The sequence below is a fragment of the Pipistrellus hanaki genome (genome assembly GCF_964339955.1).
Source record: "Pipistrellus hanaki genome assembly, chromosome: 5".
Classification (NCBI taxonomy): Eukaryota; Metazoa; Chordata; class Mammalia; order Chiroptera; family Vespertilionidae; genus Pipistrellus; species Pipistrellus hanaki.
In genome coordinates this window covers 101924047-101940871 of record NC_140507.1, presented here as the reverse complement: position 1 = coordinate 101940871, position 16825 = coordinate 101924047, and the positions used below count along the sequence as shown (strand labels likewise).

At 52.6% G+C, this 16825-nt stretch overlaps 1 protein-coding gene and 1 long non-coding RNA gene across 3 annotated transcripts in view; one reads left to right on the top strand and one right to left on the bottom strand.

Annotated features, from left to right (window-relative positions):
* Nucleotides 1-1133, bottom strand: part of USP53 (ubiquitin specific peptidase 53) — a 50206-nt gene extending 49073 nt beyond the window's left edge. For both annotated transcript variants that reach the window (XM_084883394.1, XM_084883395.1), the window contains exon 1: nucleotides 894-1133. The gene's annotated coding sequence lies outside the window, so the exon portion shown is untranslated. The remainder of the gene's footprint in view (nucleotides 1-893) is intronic.
* A 523-nt stretch (nucleotides 1134-1656) lies between these two features.
* On the top strand, nucleotides 1657-11061 carry LOC311622355. Its single transcript, XR_014794980.1, has 3 exons — nucleotides 1657-1832; nucleotides 5406-5587; nucleotides 10360-11061. It is a non-coding gene; the product is annotated as an uncharacterized lncRNA (long non-coding RNA).
* The last annotated feature ends 5764 nt before the right edge of the window (nucleotides 11062-16825 follow it).

The window sequence follows — 16825 nt, the reverse complement described above, 5'->3', positions numbered from 1 at the left end:
CTCTAAAATGTAAAACAAAAACACTTGTTTTTTCAGGCCATGCTCAACTCCTACCTACAGTGAGTTAGTCTACTTGGAATTCTTATGACAATGGCAGATAAATCACACACTGCTTTTGCAAAATAAGTTTTGTTTGTTTAATTTCTCTGTTAACAGGGCACCGGATCTTTGCCTAGACCCTATCACGGAACGTTAAAAAGAAGGAAAATAAGACTAACAAGTATCAATTCGGCCGAGTGCAGTCTGTGTAAGCACTTGCCACCCCTTTAAACGCTGAGAATCGCGGTGCTTTCCCCTGGAGGCCAGACCGGCCGCGGGCCAGCCCCTCCGCAAAGACCCTCCCGCAAACCGCAGCCCGAGCGCTCCCGGGGGCCCCGCCCCGCACAGCCGGTGTTTCCCAGCGAAAGCGGCTTTGGGCCGCGGCTGGAGGCTGGGGCAGGCCGGCCTCGCGGTGCCTGTGCACCTCCTCAGACCTCCCGGTGGACACCCTGGCGGCGGGACGGCCGGCCTCCGGGCTCCGGGCTCCGCACCTGCGCGGGCGTCCTCCCCGCCGTCTGCGGCTGCGGCCGGCGCCCGGGGCCGTCCGGAGGGAACGTTAACGGGGGTGACCGCCGCCCGCCGCCCGCAGCCCGGGGGCCCGCACCTGCCGCCCCGGGCCCCTCGCCGCGGGCCCCGTGAGGCCGGGCCGGGCAGAGGCGGCGCCCGGCCCCGCGCCCCGCGGACCGGTCCCCCGGCCGCTCGCCCGCCCCTGCAGCGCCGCCGCCGCCTCCGGCCGGAGGAACCGCGGGCCCGGAGCGGGCCGGACAGGGCGCGGCTGGAGCCCCGAGTCCCCGTCCGGCCCGCGGGCCACAGGTCGCCGGGTCTCCGTCCGGAGGCACGTCCCGGGGACTCACCTGCGCCGGCCCTTCCTCTCCGCGGGGCGCCCTCCCGACGGCCCAGCGCCGAACGCGCCGCACGGGCTCACACGCCGGCCGCCGCCGCAGCCGCCGCCGCCGCCGCCGCCTCAGCCGCCTCCGCCGCCGCCGCGCGGGGAACTGGAGCCCGGGCGCCCGCACTCCGCCGCCGGGGCGCGACCCTGCGCACGGAGCATGCGCACACGCGGTGCCCGGCGCGGCCCGGGGACACCTGCGATCAACAGGTCCCGGCGGCCCCGCCCCTCGGCCGCGCTCGCCCCGCCCCCGGGCTGGCCCCGCCCCGCGCTCCCCGGCGGCCCCGCCCCGCCCCGAGTTCCTGGGTCGGACTCGCGGGGCGGTATTCCCGCGGGGGTTCAAGGGGCGCGAGATCCCGCGAGAGCCGAGGTCGGAGCATCTTCGGGAGGCGGGCGCGGGCCCGCTGCCGGGCTGGGTGGCCGCAGGTGGGACGGGCGGTGCGGTGCGGTGCGGGCGCGGGAGGGGGCGGTCCGTGCGGGTCACTCCTCGGGGTTCGCGGGGGTCCGTCGGAGCGTCCTGAGCTGGGGAGCGGGTGCTCAGCGCGGGGCTCCGGGCCCGGGTGACCTGGGAGCCGCGCGGCTCCGCCCCGGACCCCGTGCAGGTGCGCTGCCCCCCGGCTGCGGCGGCGTGCGGTCCGGGTGCAGGGTGTGTACCCCGGCCGGCTGTTGTGGCTGATAGTAAATGGAAGCTTTCCCAGGCCGGCTGACCCGGTTAATGGTTAGTGAATTGTGGTTAGAAAACTGGCCGCCTCCTTACCCTGCTTTCCAACAGGGTTTCCATTACACGCTGCTTGCTTCTTGAGAATTATGCTAAAGCTGATTTCGTAATAAATCGTTTCTTAGGAATAGCAGTAAGAAAAAAAACTCACAACCCACGGTCGTCTGGAGCATGACCGATGCCTAGGTGGGTGGAGAATGGTTTTGGAGCTCATTCCAAAGTGGGGCAGGCAGGCACTGAGGAAGGTAAACTCTAGGTAAGGCCAAGTTTATTTGAGGAAATAGGATGTTGGGGCGAACAGTGCGTCGAACTGAATTGAGAATTCCTTGAGCACTTACTGTGTTCACTTTACTGCATTAGGCACTGAAGGAAATTCAGTGAAATTTAAGACATGGTTCTTGCCTTCAAGAAATGTAAACCTGAAGAAGAAAACTACGTTTTAAAAACAACAACAATAATAACACCCTGAACTCCTCTGGGCTTCCCCGGTGCCCGTCTCCTGGTTCTGGGACTACCTGGCTGATGCGTGGTTAATACTCCTCCCTCGAGCGCCCTCTCTAAGCAAGAGCATCTTCCTTCGGACCCACCCAGGTGCCTTCAGTACGCCCCACCTTGACACAGGCACCTACCATTTATTTCCTCCTCTGCTGCAGTGTCTCTCCCCACCCGCCTGGAACCGAGCCCGTTTTCATTCCCTGTTTCAGATACTGGCACCCAGTTGGCGAAGTCAGAAATCCACAAGTTCTCTCGGTTGCCTTTCCTATTCCCTCTAGCCTGTTATCCAGTTCTGTTGGCTCTTATCTCATTAAGCATCTGTAGCACCCGCCCATCTTAAACCTGCACTCTCCCTTCTTAGTCTATTGAGTAGTCATCCTCTCTCCTGACTCACCGCCCTGGGACCATCGCAATAGCCTCTAGTCAGTCCCACTCCTGCCCGACCTCCATGCTACCAATAATCTAGCATGAAAATATGACCATCAGATTCCTCTGCCAAAGTTGTGCCGGGCGCCCCGTCACCTGCAGAGTCCCTCATGGCCTCCCTCCTTTTCCTTGCTCCTCTCTCCTGGCTCTTTTGCGGTCCAGGGTGGTTCCCTCGGGACCCTCCAGGGCTCAGTCCAATCCCTGTCTTCTCCATGGATCTTCTCATAACTTTCTGAGACAGACTTGCCCTCCTTTCCTCTATTATAACATCGATATTGTACTATAAATATCTCTGTGCAAGCATAAGTGACGGAGCACCCCCCACCTCCACTCTTGAAAAAATAATTTGAACTGTGGCTCCATGGACTCATCCTTTTTGCCGTCCTCACTGGGGGATTGCAAAAGAATGCCCACGCAGTCCACCCTGCTCAGCAGTTTGACTAAACCCTGACTGTACACTTTTTTAATCATCATTTCAAACCTCCTGCCAGTTCTTGGCATGTCTAAGTATTGGGTTTTAAATGATGGATGTGTAATAGGTCACAAGTTCAGTGTCAAGAGGTGAATCTGAAGCAAACATGGAGAAAAGGAAAATTGTCCTACATATTAGGACAGAAACAGGCATTTTAAAATGCATTTGAAACCTATGTTATGACATTCCAAACCGCAAGGGTCCCAGAAAACATTGTAGTTAGGACTTCACAACATAGATTTTGAATGTATTGCCTCTGAGAATTACTATTTGTCCTTGACGGGGCTGGTGTGTGTTTGATGGTTTGATGCAATAGTTATTTCTGGATGGGCCCAAATTTACGAAGAAGGATCTCTGTATATCACACTGGCATAAGATCATACAAGGGGGTGGGCTTGGCATGCCAAAGACCACCTAATGCCATGGCTGCTGTGCTCAGTGGTTAGAGCGTCGGCCCATGCACCAAAGGGTCATGGGTTCAATTCCCTGTTAAGGGCACATACGAGGGTTTCAGGTTCACTCCCTGCCCCCAGTCGATATGTCTCTCACATCAGTGGTTCTCTCTCTCTCCCACCTCCCTCCCTTCCACTCTTTCTGAAAAAAGCAATGGAAAAAATATCCTCTGATGAGGATTTCTAAAAAGGACCCCCTCACTGTTCGGCTGAGGCATAGCCAGCGCGCACCACCCGCACCGTCACACGGACACACCTGTTACAGGCGTGAGGTAACTCAGACGCCGGGAAATGTGTCGCCTGTGGCTGGCCCCACCCTCTCGCTGATGGCGCAGGTGCAGTGTGCTCCACCCTGAGGCGCTGGGGTGCTGTACTCCCGGGAGGTGATCCCCAGCTCAGGGCGCGGCGAGCCAGGACGGAGCTGGGCGGGCTGGAGCAGCCCGGCCGGAGGAGCAGCGGCTGAATGGCGGACTCCGGTTCAGGTACCAGCCACACTGCTGCTGACAAGTGTTGCTTCCTCACTGGCTGCGGTCCCGGGGCAGAGACCACGCTTCTGCACTGTTTTATTTCCAGGCTCAGCGCAGAGCCGGCACGGATGCTGAGCGAGTACGTGCTCAGCAGATGGCGTGAACGATTGGGAGTTCCATTGATCTCTTTAGAGAAGAGAGACATCTGTGTGGGACAGAGTTGTTGGGGGGTGGGGCGGGGGAGCTTCTGTGGGGAGCACACGCGGGCCTCGGCCTGCGGGGTCACGGTGGTTGTGCTGAGGGCATTAGGGAAGAGCCGTGGCTCCTTCAAGAGCAAACTTTTCGAAACAGGAATAAACAAGGCCGGCGGGGGGCTGCCGCAGGAAGCCTCTGTGTGTTCTTGGACAAGATGATTACTGTGGGATTGTACACAGGTTTGTAGGGGAAATCATGGCTGAGCAAGAAGATGAGCTAAACAGAGCGGTTCCAGAAAAGTCTCCAGGCGGTGACTTGGTAATGAGGTCACCGGAACAGGGCAGTCACCGGCCACCACTCCCTCCGCGCGTCAGCCGGGCTGGGACATCTCCTGCCTTGGCCCCGGGCGCTGACTGCTCTTCAGCCTCCTCCCGGGCGGCCTGAGAGCTCGCTCATCCTCCTTGGTTTAAACCCATTTCGCACACAGGAGCCCAGGGAGTCTGTTTTGAATATAGACATGATACTCCCCGACTTAAACGTGTTCAATGACTTGCCGTTTATACGAAATAAAATCCAAATTCTTGCCAAGGCCTGTGGACCCAGAATGGTGTGTCCTAGCTCCCTAACAGTGTCTCATACTGTCTGAAGCTTCGCATTCTTAATTCCCTGTGTCCACAGCAGTGGCTCTCACGTGGGGGTGGGGGGTATCCAGGGGCTGGGGCTCTCAGGGGGCATTTGGCAATGGCCAGATACACATTTCGGGGTAGGGAGGGCATCGCTACAGGTATGCAGTGGGAGAAGCCCCTGCTGCAATGGACAGACAGTCCCCACCCAGGATTCTGTGGTCTGAGGTGTGAGCAGTGTCAGGGTTGGCTGACAGCACCCTTCCCTGCATCTCCAGTGGTGGCTCCTCGCCATCCTCTATCCCCAGGCTTAACTTCACCTTCTGAGGAGAGCCGTCCTGGACTTCCTGTGGACTGCCACCCGCGGTCCTTCTGATTGCCCTCATGCTTATCACAGCCTGCGACTGTTGTGCTTGCTTATTGGCGTGCTTGCTTACCAACTTACTCAGTGTTTAGGGAGAAAATCCCTCGAATGCCTGTCTCCCTTGGTCCTTCTGCCTGTGAAGTCTGACACTGTGGCCTGGGATAGGCGTGGGCAGAGTTGTTCAACACTGAGTTAGCACCCGCAATAAGTCACAGAATGGAAATGTGACAATAAGACCTATTTCTTTTTTTCCTGTCCAACTGAGATGCACAGTCACCAAGAGAAGAGGGTGGGGACCCTGGAAGGCTGCTGGTCACTGTTGGAACTCAGATGCCCTCTGAATACGCCCTGAGTAGCTTCTCACAGTTGGAACCGGAAGGACAGCCACGTTATGGCCAAAGTAACTGCTGTCTGTGAACTGATAAAATCGGTCAGAAGGGAAAGAAGGTAAGGGAGAAAAGCACTCCAAAATGAGATAAAACTACAATTTTATTTATTTAGCTATTTATTTATTTTGTTAACCCTCACCTGAGAATATTTTCCCATTGATTTTTTTGGGAGAGTGGAAGAGAGGGGGAAAAACTGAGAGAAACATCGATGTGAGAGAGACACAGCAATGGGTTGCCTCCCGCACGAGACCTGACCAGGGCCTGGCCGGTAGGATCCCGCAACGGAGGTGCGTGCCCTTGAGCAGAATTGAACCCGGGACCCTTTGGTCCACAGGCCGACGCTTTACCCACTGAGCCACTCTGGCTAGGGCAGGTTATAATCTTTTTATTAAGTAATCTCTTAGAAAGTTAGAAGACCTAATTATAATTATTGATTATGTAGACTTCTGATGGAGCCGCTAAGAATGTCTTTGGAAATGTGGCTCACGTACAGGTCCATGGAGAAAACGTCTGTGGGGGAGGCGGGTTGCTTTGTCTTCTGCTCTCAGTAACAGCGCCGGGCCCTTCACCACGGCGTGGGCATCGCACCGGGGCATCTCTGCCTCTTCTGGCCACGGCCCTGGGGAGGAGTGACTCAGGCTGGTTAGTGTCCTCTCCCAGGAGTTTTCACATTAGAACTTGTAGGAAAGATCCCTTTTTTCTCTGCAAAGCTGTGAAGAGGCGAGCTCCGAGCTGCTGAGGCGCTGGGCCTTGCCAGGGAGGAGCTGGGTGGGAAGAGACAGGCAGATGTGGGAGGAGAGAGCCCGCAGGGTCCTGCATTCTCTTAGGAAATGGGGGATCCAGAGGTGAGTGTTGACTGGACCCCTCCACACTCAGCAGCGTGACATCTTGTCACACCTCAGGAGATCAAACGCAGTGTCTGTGGCGTCTTACTGACCAGCCCGCGTTTGCTAGTTAACCACAGTTAGTGGTTGAACCAGTGGACTCCGTAATTTTTGCTGACTTACTGTCAGCTTAGGCGATTTCATTGCCCTCCTCTGTTATTTCACGTGGAAACCTTCTAATTGTCTTATCTGCCGAGTGGGGTGAGAAGTAACACTTACACCGATGTCCTCTGACAAGGCCCAGATGAAAGCAGCTGTCACGCCTGCGCTGTGTCATTACGGCCAGGACTGCTGCTCTGAGGATGGCTGCTGTCGCCCATGATAACGTGGTGCTCTCAGACCTACGTATGGTCTTCCTCGCGGTGGTGTGTGCTTACGACAACCTCAGAGACCCGGGAGGGAGGCTTCAGGCGCCCTCTGGCCCGGCCTCCCGCCCTGATGGGCCGTCCCCGCCCTCTGTGCAAACGTGGTGACAGGGCCGGAGACGCTGAAGTCCCAGGGCCGCCTGTTCCTCTGTAAGACTGCCTCAGCTCTTCCGAAATGTTCACCGCAGCGAGCTTCACCACCTCCCGTCATGTCCACAGGCTGCCTCACTTCTGCGCTTCGTGGCCACAGAAATCTCTACCTGTCCTCTTTCCTGTGAGATGCTTCAGCTTGGAAAACATCTCCCGTGCTTTCCAGCTACAAACTCTCAGTTCTCTCAATTGTCGAAGGCCTGGTAAATATTAAACTAATCAAACCAGGTTCACCTCATCCTACAAAGGACTTAAAGGACATTCTTAACAAAGTAAAGTGAAATAAAGTGAATTCTAGCATACACTAGAAAACGGTGGTCAACTATAATATTAATCAGAGAGGGAATCAGAGCTCCGATTTAATCGGGCAATTAAAATGCAAGTGGAGCCGAAACAGTGGTAGAGCGTCGGTCTGCGGACTGAAAGGTCCTGGGTTCGATTCCGGTCAGGGGCATGTACGTTGGTTGCGGGCACATCCCCAGTGGGGGGTGTGCAGGAGGCAGCTGGTCGATGTTTCTCTCTCATCGACGTTTCTAGCTCTCTAGCTCTCTCCCTTCCTCTCTGTAAAAAAATCAATAAAATATATATTTTTTAAAAAATGCAAGTGGAATGAAGAGAACGAGATCAAAAGGACAGACATACGCATGAGCCTGTGGCTTCACCCGGTTTGGCTCTGAACCGAGATCAGCAGTGACTGTGACATTGGAGTTATCAGTAACAGGAAGGTCTTTTTCTGTCATCACCTCACACACTGCCTTCCCCCGCGTGGGCCTGGCCTCCATCTCAGCAGGCTCTTATCAGTGCGCAGGGACAAAAATGTGGCGTCCAAAAATAAAGGGAGGATTTTACAACTGCCAGGCTCATGCTTTGGGTGTTTTTATCGGGACAGTTTAAGATTGTTTTAACTTGTTTTGCAACTATGTCACTTAGTTAGCCAATGGAAGTTTATGTTCAGAATACTGGATTTTTATTGTTTGTTTGTTTTTGTGTGAATTTATATTAAGCCAGGTTCCCCAAATCTTAATGCTGTTGGTTTTTTAGACACAAATGTTTATACTGCCTCAGAACACAAGCAACGTCGTCCTCTGGTTCTTGTCTTTAAAGCACCCTATTAGATCTTGAAGGTTTTTTGTTGTTTTTTAACATATTTTTACTGATGAAAGAAAGAGAGGGAGAGAGAGATAGAAGCATCAACGATTAGAGAATCACTGATCGGCTGCCTCTTGCACGCCCCCTGTTTGGGATCGAGCCCGCAACCTGGGCATGTGCCCTAACCAGGAATTGAGCTGTGACCTCCTGGTTCATAGGTCACACTCAACCACTGAGCCACGCCAGCCGGGCAGATATTGAAGTTTTAACCATATTGCACCAGGTTCACTGCTCTGCCTGGAGTTTGTGTCTCCAAGTTAGGGTCTTCTTTATCTTCAGCTGAGTCATTGGGGCAGATGTCAAAGAAGGCTGGACTCCTGACACTCAGCTTGAGCTGGAGTCCACGTTCACCCGGGGGGTGGTGCCATAAAAACACGCCTCGAGACCCAGACAGACCTAGGTGCAGGTCCTAGCCTTGCCACTTAGATTCTGCATGGCCCTGAGCGGCTATTAGCTTCTCCTAACCGCGGTCTCCTCTTCTGGATGCTGCCACCGGTCCCAGCTGGTCCCCAGGACTGGTAGGGTTGCCAGCCCCCTGTGGGAATTTCCTTGCCTGGTTTTAATCTCTTTCTGGCAGTGTTTGTAGCCCGGGAGAAAGGATGAAAGGGGGGGCTGTGGGGTCACTTGTGTTCCACAGCAGCCTGATGCCATAGGACGCTGGAGAGACTGTGGGCGTCTTACCAGGTAGCTGCCTGGCTGCCGGCTGGTGACTCCAGGTCCTCTAACCGCTCTTCCCTGATCCAGAGATGGAAGGGTTGGATGACAGACTTCTAAATGCTCATTAAATAACCACTGGGGACAAGGCCCCTGCACTTCTGCTCCCAGTCTTTATTTCACTCCAAAATGTGCGTCAGAAACCAGGTGCCTCATGCAGACGGTTTTACTTACCTTCCCAAACGGTCCTAGGCAGTACCACTTAGCTATATGACATCCTTCTCTTAGGACAGTGCTGCGAGGGCCCAGCACACAGCAGGCAGCAGGAACCTGCCTGGTGACGGCCGTGGCGGCTCCCTTAGCAGAAATGAGCAAGGCAGTATGGCTTCCACTAAAACACAGAACTGAAACATCCAGAGAGATTGTCATTAAGCCATTCCCTAGGATTTTTGTGCATAAATATCTCTATTTATAAAACACATTTTATAACATATCGTATCTAATAAAGAGGAAATATGCTAATTGACCATCAATCAACACCCTCACAAATATGGCGGTGCCCACAGCCAATAAGGAGAGAGTATGTTAATTGGCTGTCACACCCTTAAAGATGGTGGGTCCACAGCCAAAAGATGGCGGTGCCCAGTCCCCTCAGCCCCACCAAGGTGGCAGGTGCACAGCACGGCCAGGGCTGCCACCAGGTGGGTCCGGTCACTCTACATGCCTGCCTCCAGAGTCCCCCAGTCCCCGTAGCCACCCAGGACCAGCCCGAGGAGCAGGCAAGCCTCGGATGTCGGCTGCACAGCTGCCAGGATGGCCCTAGGCGCAGGCAAGCCATGGATGGCAAGATGCCTAGCTGCCCAGGGCTGGCCAAGACTTGCACTGCCGGCAGTGGCAGCAGAAGAGGTGTGATGGGGGCATCACCATCCCCTGATTATCAGGTCACCTCCTGCCCCTGAGGGCTCCCGGATTGTGAGAGGGTGCAGGCTGGGCTGAGGGACATCCCCTCCTCCCCATGCACGAATTTTGCACCGGGGCTCTAGTTTTATATGTAAGATTTGTTAGATCGTAGCAATGGGAAGGATCTGAGAGACTAGTTTAAGATCTCTCATTGTGCAGAAAATGAAAGTTAAGCTCCTGGAGGCAGATTTACCCAAGCTCATGCTGCACACGGTAAGCCAGGACTGTGGGCCAGTCCTGAACCCTCACAAAGGCCTGGTGTCAAATGAACTCAGAAGTTTCATGGGAGATGGTGTTGTTGATTCAAGCATAGTGACGTCTTACTTGTATTTGAGTTTTGGCACCTGGGTGCCCTCTGAAAGTCCAGGGGAGGGGATGTGGGAGAAGTCAGGCTGAGACCGCCTCTTTCTGAACCGGGATGTCCAGGCGTTCTCTCACTCGAAACCCACAAAGGTGTTTGGAAATTTACCAGATGTGTTTTCCCACCCCTCAGGAACCTGACCAGGCTAAGCCTCTGTGATAAGTGCATACGTTCACACACACACACACACACACACACACACACACACACTCACACACACTCACCCACCCACATACCTCTTCCACTGGCTTATTTTGGAAGCAGCTCTTTGGAAATAGGAAAATAACACCTTGTCCTTTGCTCACAGCTATTGGCCTAAGGGCTGAACCCAACAGAGGAAGCTGCCCAGAGAGCATGTCTTTGTAAAGGGGACAGAAGTATTCAGGGCACCAGTGTTTCCAAGTTGAACTTCCTTGTTGAAATTCACTTCGCACCCGAAGAAAAGAGGGAAATGAGGCTAGTTTTTGATAGAGTAATAAAATTGCTGGAAAGGTCTCAGGGATAGAAGGACTTCAAAGAACTGCATTCCAGAGCGATGAGTTTATTTCTCACACTGACCTGTGAGTGCTCAAGTCTTTCTTCTCTCATCCATGAAACAAGCCCTAAGCCCGAAATTGCACCGGAAAAATAAACAACAATTAACTCTTGGCAAACAGTATCCCTGGATTGTATGTGAGAGCCTCCTTGTACATTTTAAAGTCAAAGTTTTCAGGTTAAATGGTTTTGTACAAGTTTTGTCCCACTGTTTCAAATTCCAATTCAGGAGAACTCTCCTTCTCGAATTGGGCATAGTAGTTTTAATTGGATGGAGAGAAGCCATTTCAGTCGCTACAAACACTGCTAACACTCGAACTTTCCAATAGCAACAGCAGCTTTCAGCCAAGCAGCATCTTTTAGGTTTTGATCTTGCTCACATGACATACATAAAACAAATCAAAAGTTTATGAAACAGGGGGCAATGGTAAGATATGTACACATATAATACCTTAATAAAAAGTAAAAAAAAGTTCATGAAACAACTCTGCTATTGTGAGAGGTGTGCTCTGATGTTTTATTTTACTTTATTTTCCTCGTTTGAAAAGCGGCATCACACCCGATTCAGCTGCTTTCTAGACCCCTTAGCAGAACACAACTAGGGTTTGAGACTCAGAGCAGGAGGTTTTCGTGGAAGGACCACGTTCACTCTTCAATGCCCGGTGGGAATTCACTCTTCAGTGCCCGGTGGGAATTCACTCACTTCCACTGGAGCCCTGTGTGAGGTTTTCCCATGAACAGTTTTCACGGATGGAAGTCAGACTTCTGGCATTGTGAAAAGGGCACCGAGTGGTGCTAACATCGCCTCTTCTTAGGTCTTCTTTCTCTGTGGTTAACACACAAGGCACCCAGATTACATGAGGCTGTATCCAGACAGACGATCATCAGTATGAAACCACATCCTGCGTGTCCGCAGAGGATGTGTGGAGTGTGGCCACGGGTGACTGTGTGTGGCCGAGGCAGCGCCAGAACAAGAGAGTGGAGGGGGGGGGGGTGCGTTAGACCAGAAGCGGGGTTCCCGGTCCTCACGTGAGCCATGCAGTGTGAGATGGGGCTCGTTTCTTAGCTTTCAGTTCCCGTCTGTAAAAAGGAATTGATGTAAAATATCTTAAAATAGTGTCTAATTCTAAAATTCTTCAATTCAAAGCAAATGGTTATTTAAGCCAAAGAGAGTGTTTCGTTATGCTATTGACATAGTATTAGTGAGTTATATTGGACAAGATAGTAACCCGTTCTTTGCTTATTATTATTATTATTATTATATCCAAAATATTAATATTCTCTGACTCCGCTGACAGGGCCAGTTAAGTCAACATCAGGGTATGGATAATACAAATGAGATGGTCTGATGCAGTCGGTAATTATGATATTAACCATAATTGATGCATGCATATGTAAATGCATCTGGCACCATGGTAATGTTAGTGTTCTAGGCATCTTAGCCTGTTCAGGCCACTGTAAACAACAGACATTCATTTCTCACAGTCTGGATGCTGGGAAGTCCAAGATCAAGACCCCGACAGATTCCTGTCTGGTGGGAGCTGCTGTGGGTCCAGAGGGCTGCTGTCTGTGTCCTGTGCCAGGGCGGGGAGGGAGGAGAGGCGAGGAGGGCACTAATCCCATGATGAGGGCTCCACCCTCCACCCTCATGACCTCATCGCCTCCCAAAAGCTTCACCTCCGAACACCATCACATTGGGAGTTAGGGTTTCAGTGTGCCCGTTTTAGGGGAACACACAATCAGTCTGTGGCATTGTGAGTTTCTTATGTTCCTAACAGATTTTGATGCGTTTGTAAAGAAGCTTACTGTAATGAATCATACACCATGTTCACCCCTCTTTCCATGTATCAGAACCACTGAAGCCCTAACGTGTGGCTCAGTGGAAAGAATGTCAGACTGCAGACTCAAGGGTTCCAGGTTCAATTCCGTCAAGGGCATGTACCTTGGTTGCAGGCACATCCCCAGTAGGGAGTGTCCATGAGGCAGCTGCTCGATGTTTTTCTCTCATCCATGTTTCCAATATATTTATAAAAAAAAAGAAGAAGTACTGCATTTACTGAAGAAGTAAATGCAGTCTCTTTGACTTCAGGTTCCCAGAGAGCTTCTGAGCCCGGCGTGCGGTGTGGCCCCGCAGGAGCCCTGCCCAGGAGGCGGGACCTGAGGCACATCCGCTGTGCTGTAGAATCTTTAGCAGCCCAGTTTTGCATGCAGGGAGAAGTAACGTAAAAGGGAAATTAGAAACTGAGTATTTTAATTTTATTTTAAATTATTTTTTATTGATTTCAGAGAGGAAGAGAGAGAGAGAAACATCAATGATGAGAGAGAATTATTCATTGATCAACTGCTTCCTGCACAGTAGAATGGAGCCAGCAACCCGGCATGTGTCCTGACCAGGAATCAAACTGTGACCTCCTGGTTCATAGGTCATCACTCAACTCCTGAGCCACGCTGGCTGGGCAGGAACTGAGTTTTGAAATTAAGCTTGATATTCATGGGAGAAGCTCTACGTGAGAAAGATGGTTTCTGCCGAATGGGGGATGACTCAGCACAGGGATTTCAAGGGTTGTCCTCTCTGCTCTCACCCAGACTCTCCTCATGCAGCCCTCGTCCACTCTGTCCTCCTTTGCAGGAGCCCAGCACGCTTTCCTTAAATCAGTGCACAACTCCATTCTACATCTCCACGGCTGCACTACTGGACTGATACTTGGAAGAGGAAAGGAGGAGGGAAAAGGAGAGAAAGGAAGGAAGGAGGAGAGAAACATTGTTGTGAGAGAAAAATATTGATTGGCTGCCTCCTGCATGCTTCCTACTGGGATTCTGCTGACGTTAAAATAAGGAGATTGTCCTGTACTGTCCATGTGGGTTCAGATGTAGTAACAGGAGCCCTTAGACGTGGAAAGCCTTTCCCGGCTGCAATCACAGAGATGGGACATAGGAGGCAGGAGAGAGTCAAAGCAGGAGCCGGACTTGACCGGCCGTTTCTGGCTCTGAAGATGGCGAAAGGGAGCCATGAGTGGATTAATGGCTGGACTCTGGAAACTGGAATGGCCGTCAGCTGACGGCCAGCAGGGAACAGGTGACGGCAGCCTCCGGCCACAGGACTGAATTGGCCAATGATACAAAGGAGCAAGGAAACGGATTCTCCCCTCCAGCCCCAGACGGAAATGCAGGCCTGCGGCACCTTGAGTGAGGTGACCAGACTTCCCGCTTTCGTTGGGACAGTCCCGATTTTTAACAATTTGTCCCGTGTCCCGTGGCTTTTTAAAAAAGTCCCGATTCTTTCCAAAATCTGTATGTCTGGTCACCTTAACCTTGCGGTTATCCCAGAGAGATCTGTGTTGGACTCTGACCTGCGGAGTGGTGCCGTTTAAGGCAGGGTCAGTCCAGGGAACATTCGTCAAGGCTGCTGCGGGATGCTGGAGCCCCAGTCAGCTGCAGGAGGGGTCCTATGTTTTCCAGAAACAGGTCTTGTCTGCCCTAATGTCACTGCCACAGCTGGTCTCTGGCTGGGAGCAGGCCATGAAGGGCTGTGCGTATATGATCTCTAGCTAATCCCTTCACCTTCTTTGTCCATTTTTATGTTGCTAATAACAGTGACGTTTACCAAGCCCTTGCCACGTATTGGGTAATGCATTTTAGAATGCAATATTTTTAAGGTAGATACTAGTATGCTCCCCGTAACTCAGATATATTTATTTACGTAACAAGTGTTTGGGATTCGGCAGTTAATAGAAAGGCACGTCCCTGCCCTGGGGGCATTCATTCTGGCAGGGGAGATAAGCGATAGGGGAGTAAACCCCAGGATTCTGTGTGGTGGCCAATAGCCCAGAAGCAGGTCAGCTGGTATGTGACCCAGGCCCAGTTCTGTGCACTGGGACGGCCTCTGTGACATTCAGGCGGAGGCTGCCCTTCGCGGTCTGCTCCCAGCTGCCGGGGTCGTTCTCAGCACCTAGAAGGGTTCCGAAATCTGGAGAAGGGGCTGCGAGTAAATGAAATAAACTAGACGTGAAGGCATTTGAGGGAGCCGGAGGAAGCTTAGTTCCAGTGACTAAGTTCTTCCAGTCCCAGCACCCAGGGCTTTTTATTCACACATTTTCCCTCTAGCAAAGCAGATATACATATCAAAGGTAAGGCCTGGCAAACAGTAAAAAGATTACCAGGTTGAGGCCGGTTGCTGCTCCTGAGCCACATGCGGCTGTTTGGCCCCTTGAGTGTGGCTCTTCCACAAAATACCACAGCCTGGGAGAGTCTATTTTGAAGAAGAGGTGTTAGAAGAAATTTAAGTTTTAAAAATGTGGCTCTCAAAAGAAATTTTAATCCTCGTACTGTTGATATTTGGCTGGTGAGTTTGCCGACCATTGGGTTGGGAGAACTGCCTTTGGCTGTTCCAGCAGCAGCCAATAATATATGCAGATTTTCAGCCCTGCTGAAGCTGTCCATTAGCTTTCTGATGAACTCCTCACATTTATTATGCTAATTACTGGAATTTGCTTCCAGCACCCAGCCACAGACTCACCCACCGGGACAGGCCTGATTCTGGAACACAGGACCCCTCCTACAGCTGATGGGCTCCGGGATCCCCCAGCAATTCTTCCCGGGACTGCACAGCGGACTAGAACCTGCCTACTTCTAGAACACACCGTGTCTAGAACACACCCATGTCTAGAACATGTCTACTTCTAGAACATGCCTGTGTCTAGAACACATGTAGAACGTGCCTACTTCTTAAAGGTGCCTGTGTCTAGAACACATCTATGTCTAGAATATGTCCATGTCTAGAACATGCTCAGGCCTCCGGCACATCCATGACTAGAGCAGGTCTATGTCTAGAATACATCTATATCTAGAACACCTCTATGTCTACAACACACCCACAGGAGGTCTCTGGACTCTCCCCCATTTTCTCTCCTGTGGGCAGCTTTCCTAATATAATCATTGCAGGTTTGACCCATCTTGGCATCTGCTTCTCAGAGGTTAGGGAGTCAGGAGTGCTGTAGAGAAAAACACACATGTGAAGGGTCAGCAGTGTGGTCCCTTCAATAGCGCCGGCCAGGGAAGGTTTCAGGCCGCGATGGCGTGTGAGCCACTTAATAGAGCTGAAGAAAACTCTGACTTTTAGGGGGAAGTACATTGCTTAAGAAGATATCCGTGATTTGCGGCAGATCAGTAGTGGCTGGCGCTGCTGCAGGTGCGTTCTGATAAAGTCTGACGAGAATATCTATTGGGAGACGGCTCCCATCAAGCAGATGGCACGTACGTGGACAGAACAGCTTCTGAGGGGCAAGGCCAGGGGCCGGAGAGCGGCAGAGCGCTGTGCACGGCGGGCAGTGTCTCTCAGCCTGCTCTGGCGTCCTGTACCCGGGCCTTGTGCATTTACCTATTTTGCTGGCGCTGCAGCTTCCAAAACAATCCTCCCCTCAGCAGTTTTAAAATAGGGCATGACATTGAATTGCTCTTTTTTTTTCTCCTAACTTTTCCGGTCCTGTTTCCTGAACTGTCTCTATCCCAGCCACTGCGTAAGCTGTCATTGAAATGTGCTTCCAGCTGTCACACAGGACTGAATAGCAAGCACGTTCTTTTTGGACCTAAATTATCACCCCTTAGAAGCAGCTGGCTCCCCGTCCCTTTGCCCAGGGCACCGAACCTCACCCCTGAACCCTGCTGTGCCGAGAAGCCAGGAGAGCTAACATGCAGGAGGAGAGCTAGCTCTCCTGTTGAAGGAATTGAATGAGGACACACCCCTTCACTTCCCTAATCACACTGCAGCCTCAGCCACTGAAACCCGAGACAAGGCATCGTTTCCGCAAACCCCGCGGTGCATTGGTGAAGCCTGTAGTTGGTGAGTGTGGACTAGGCCCCTGCTCTTCTGGCAAAAGCCTGGCCTCGCCCGCCCCCCCCCCCCCCCCCCCAGGAAGGCGCTGCCCCTCCTGCACAGGGCAGCCTGTGGAGGAGGAGGAAGAGAGGGGTGCTCGGAGCAGCACTGTCCTCTCTCTCCGTGAGAAGCGGCTGCAGCCAGACCAGGTGATGTCATGCAGGCTTTATCTTGCATCAGCAGCGCAGCGAGGAAATTCCAGAATTAATCAGCGTGCCCGGCTGGAAAGTTCACCCTGTTCCTTCCACGCTCTCGCCGCGGGCGCCGGGCTCCACACGGCCTTTGTGAGAGGAACTGGCTCCCTCCCGTCCAGGCTGCGCAGCGATTATAAATGCGTCCTGTCAGGGAACGCAGAATTTTAAGTGGA